This window comes from Mus pahari, chromosome 21 (assembly GCF_900095145.1).
Source record: "Mus pahari chromosome 21, PAHARI_EIJ_v1.1, whole genome shotgun sequence".
NCBI lineage: Eukaryota > Metazoa > Chordata > Mammalia > Rodentia > Muridae > Mus > Mus pahari.
Genome location: NC_034610.1, coordinates 39,481,518 through 39,486,692, shown reverse-complemented (window position 1 = coordinate 39,486,692; position 5,175 = coordinate 39,481,518). Strand labels below are relative to the sequence as shown.

Sequence of the window (5,175 nt, the reverse complement as noted above, 5' to 3'; positions counted from 1 at the left end):
AGGGGCAGGTTAGTCATTGAGCCTTCTCTCCAGGTTCCTCCTTTCCTTTTAAAAGGGACATGCAGAATTTGAAAGCTTAATAACTTAATTGAAGAAAATAAGAAAAATTTAAAATGCTGTCTTAGTTAGAGTCACTCTTGCTGTGATGAAACACCATGGCCAAAAAGCAACTTGGGGGTGGGTGGGGGGAGGGGTTTATTTGGCTTAGATTTCCATACCTAAAGGAAGTCAGGACTCAAGCAAGTTAGAAACCTGGAGGCAGAAAGTGATGCAGAGGCCATAAAAGAGTGGTTCTTATTGGATTTCTCCTTATGGCTTATTCAGCCTGCTTTCTTATAGTGCTCAGGAATACCTGGCTAGAAGCTGCTCAACCCACAATGAGATGGCATCAAACATGAAGTGGGACAATGCTATATAGACTATCCTACATCCCAGACTTAGGGAGGCATTTTCTCAGTTGAAGTTCTCTCTTCTCTGTTAACTATAGCATATGTGAAGCTGACATAAAATTAACCAGCATATGTGCCATTTAATAAAAATATATTTGAAAATCCATCTGTGCTAACAGGGTAAGGTGCTTCTATCAGTCCAGAGGTTTCCTCTGTGCTTTGGAGAGCATAAGCAAAATGGAAACCCAAATATCACCAGCATTCTGATTTTAGAGTGTACTTTGATAGTGTATGGTTATCGTGATACACAAAACTACTTCCCTATCCATTGATTGTTTCCATGACACAGACTCTTCCTATACTGATGTAATGGCAGTATGTTGTTTTCTGTCAGCAAGGTGTTAAGCATGGATTTACGATTTTTTAAATTTGAAGTAAAATTCTGAGTTATTACATTTTAATATAAATATAACATTAAACTTGATGTAATCCCTGCCTGGACTTTTATTATGCACTAGTATATATAGGATTATCTAATAAGTCTAGTATATATAAAATACATGTGATTTATATGCATATATATATATATATATATATATATATATATATATATCATATACATTTTCAAGTAATGGCCAGGTATTGTTTTTATTTTGTATACATTAATTAACACTTTGGCTGAAGAATGTCTTCTTATATTTTATTTGTTTGCTGGTAGTAGATAAATATTTCTTGAATGGTTTGACTTCGTTTTACCTCATTGTTGACGCCTGTTTCCACTGTTTATAGACTGTAGACTGACAGCTGCAATATTTCACCAATTTGAAGACATGATGTAGTAGACTGCCAGGTACTGCTTAATCTAGATTTTTTTGTGTATTTACCTTTCCTTGGTTTGACAATACTTTTTAAATAACTGGTTCTTATATTCATTCAATTTTAGAATTTTTGAACATATTATCCTTCAAGATAGTAGGCTTACATGCCTGTTCTTATTTTCTGTTTAATCTTTTGCAGTGTGGTATATATAGGATGTGATGTATTTATATACTTGACACAGTTTCTTCATTGTCTTCCTTCAACTTTAACTAAAATTTTCCTAATGCACTTTCTTCTAATAAACAATTTGCTCACAATGTTTAATAGAAGTATATGACATGGGAATCTTAGAATTGAGCAAAGAAGAGTTATTCTAAAGGTTTTCCATCACCTTTATATTTCACCTAGAATTTTCTACAATTAAATGTCAGTTTCAGAACATTTTAATTCACATGTGAGCTAAAAGGATTAAATCAAGACAATATCTTCTAAAGAATTTCAGAATTGACAGAGAGAGAGATGTACCAAGTAAATTTGATGACTGTGTTTTGCTTGCTCAAATGTTGCTATACTTTGTTCTGAGTTTTTAACAACATAAGAAACAATTTTTGTATACCCAACTTTTTCTTCTAAATATATCTAAATACATAATTGAGATCATTTGTATAAGCTTCACTAAGACATTTTATAATCTTCTTTATGACTACTATATACTGTTGAATTTATGTTTCTATTCCTGTGTATTCGTCTGTTTTGTTATCAGCACATAATTAAGTTCCAATTACACTTGACGAAGAGGTTTTTTCCTATGTTATCACTATCTGTGCTAAGTGTAATCACCTGTTAATAATGGCAGTACAAATATTTTAAACATATGAATCATTGTATCAAGATTACATTTTAGCAGTTCTATTTAAATGAAGTTACCTTTTTCAATTTCCGAATTCTGATAAATACAAAAAAAGTGATACTTCCATCTTAATGCAGTAATATGAATTTTTTTCTGATTAATGTCCATTGTATGTGAACATATTTAGTTTCACATTAAACAGATCATTTAATGATTTACTTATTTATATTCTTTTAAATTACTTTTTACATATTTGGCTATTTGAAGGAAAGAAGCCTAAAATTATTTTTAAAAACTTCACAATAAAAATTTTGTACAGTATGCCTTTCATTTGTATTTTTTTGGGGGGTGGTGTGATTTCGATACTGGGTTTCTCTGTATAGCCCTGCCTTTCCTGGAACTCACACTGTAGAACAAGCTGGCCTTGAACTCAGCAATCTTCCTGCCTCTACCTTCCAAGTACTGGGATTAAAGGGGTGCGCCAAAACTGGAAAATCTGGTTTTTTTTTTTTTTTTTTTTTTTTTTTTTTTTTTTAACTAAAAGAGCTGACCATTTTATTTTCACATTTCACAATATAAGTAAAAACTTCCCCTTTTTGTATCACTTCTCCATCCAATAAGTTAGGAAAGGAAGTTTCCTTGTCATGAATCTAGTAAACACTCAGGCTCATTCATCACCAAGATCTCCTGGTGAAGCAAAAAGAAATACAAAATGATAAAGAGTGCTTCTGCTCTCGTCTGTCTGGCGGGGTCATGCCAGGCCTTGTGGGCACCACCATAGGGTGGGCGTGAGGTCTCATCATTGGAGGCCCGCACATCATAGGCATGTGTTCTCCCATGGGCAGTCTCATCCTAGGAGCTGGTCCCACAGGCATCATCCCAGGAGTAGGAGGACCCATCATTGGCATCATGGAAGGTCCTCCCATGTGGGGTGCAGGTATCATGTCAGGCCTAGCAGGATCCTGGAGACAGGAGGAAGGTGGGATCGAGGCTCCTGCAGGCAGAGGAGCAGAGAATGGACCAGAAGGATCTTTCCTTATTGAAATGCAGCCTTTGTTTTGTAAGTCAGACTCTGGGTCTGCCCTTCCATCCATTTCTGATAGTCAGTGTGTCTTCCTCACAGACGGAGAATCGTGGGTAAGATACTTACCACAGTAGTCACAATAAATTTAGGCATGTTGTTTCACAAGCTGTTGACTACCTGGGTCCTCATTTATATTTTTATATTTATTTTTGTGTTATTTTTATATTTTCACCCGTTTAGTTATGTCAGGTTTACAGCTTATATTTTCACATGGGATAAACCTGTTTCTCCAAAAGTATTGAGAAGAAAGACTGTCTTTTCTCTCAGTCTTATTTGGCTAGCATGCAAAGAGTTGTCCATACTTACTCTTCCTAGAATCTCTTATTACTACGTCTTCTCTTCTATACTCATGCCAATTTATTTACTCATGTATTTATTAATAGAGGTATCTAGTACACAATTTTCAACTACTGATTATTTGATTGTCATAATGCAAAGTAATGAAGTCTTAAGCATCTGCCCAATACAGGAGTGCTGAATATTTATGATATATATGTTATTGAATTAATAGCCAGCTGTTCTATCAGGCATGCACTGGGACGTGTACAACATCTCAGAACTAATGTATGTAGTTGCATATTCTGCATAACTTCAAGAATCCATGGGAAATCTTAGCATACTGGACACCCTGCCATTAGTTGAAAATTATCTTCTTTTCTTTTTCATGTTGATAATTCCTTCTTATTGTATACAAAAGGACACTGGTTAGTGGAGCATTATTTTAAATTCCTCCTATTGTATGAGCAAAATGTTTAAACAATATGGACAGGCATGTAAATTATTCCAGAGAATAATTTATACATTGAGAAACTCTTGTGATTCTGCCTTGTAAAGAAAAAATAATGATACTACAATTTCATGTGGACATCCAGAATAGTTTCTACATCCAAAAATCCTTCTTTTGTTCCTATTTATGTTGTGCAGTTACATTATCCTTTGCATGTTCAGGCCTAAGATTTTGATAATATTTAGCATGTCATATTTAAATAATGCAAAAGCATATGAGATGACTTGAGATGACTAAAGCCAAAAAAATTGGTTAATAGCAGGTGTCGAACAGTATAATGGTAAAAATTAGTACTTTTATTTTCTGCAAAGACATACTTAAACCACAAGAAAAGCCTAAGTATGTGTTTTGTGAATGGTTTAAGGCATGCAAATCCTAAGAGAATCTTCAGTATTCTAATTAGTTCTAAAGATATTCAGAATGTGCGAGTAAAAAAGCAAGAGAGATCCACGAAATATTTTAATGAGTATTTTCATGACACCAATTATGAGCATAGCTTTTACTGGGTGTCTCCCTTGTCGGTTACAAATGTTTAAATATTTAAATTATTAATTATTAGTAGATGAGTCTATGCAATTACATCATTTACATTTAAAATAAAACATTTTTGTCAAACACATAAAAAATTATAAAACAAAATTTGCTCAACATTCTGTCTCCTAAGGCCTCCTAGTCCAACAGCCTGGCAGTGAGTTAGTTGTTGATACTGATAGCTGACATAGTCTGACAGAGTTGTGTGGAAAAGTGAAGATCTTAGATTTATCTAGGGAAAATGTAAATAAGATAATGTTAGAACTAAGGTACCTTTGTCTCTCTTCCTTCAACTTCTCTGGCAAACAATTCCTTCCCAACAACAGCAGAGTGCTGCAAAGGTCAGAGCTGAGGAAGTGGCCCATGCCCTTTGGCAAATGAGAACTATGTCCCAACAGAAAACACTGAGCTTTGTATACTGCTGAACTTTGAGTTTCCTTTGATTTGATTGTGACTGTATCCTTGTTCTCTCTTGATAAGAACATATAAAACATGTCTGGTTTTACACAAATCCTCGACTGAGAGATTTTGGTATTTTAGAACGATTAGAATTTTATCAACATCTTGACATTTTAGAGGTACTTTGGTGTCCTGGCTAGCTTTGTGTCAACTTGACACAGCCGGAGTTGTCACAGAGAAAGGAGCTTCAGTTGGGGAAGTGCCCCCATGAGATCCAGCTGTGGGGCATTTCCTCAATTAGTGATCAAGGGGGAGA

At 34.7% G+C, this 5,175-nt stretch overlaps 1 pseudogene; it reads right to left on the bottom strand.

The window, feature by feature from the left end:
• Positions 1-2,732: 2,732 nt before the first annotated feature.
• LOC110337971 lies at positions 2,733-3,221 on the bottom strand (annotated as a pseudogene).
• Between the last annotated feature and the right edge of the window lie 1,954 nt (positions 3,222-5,175).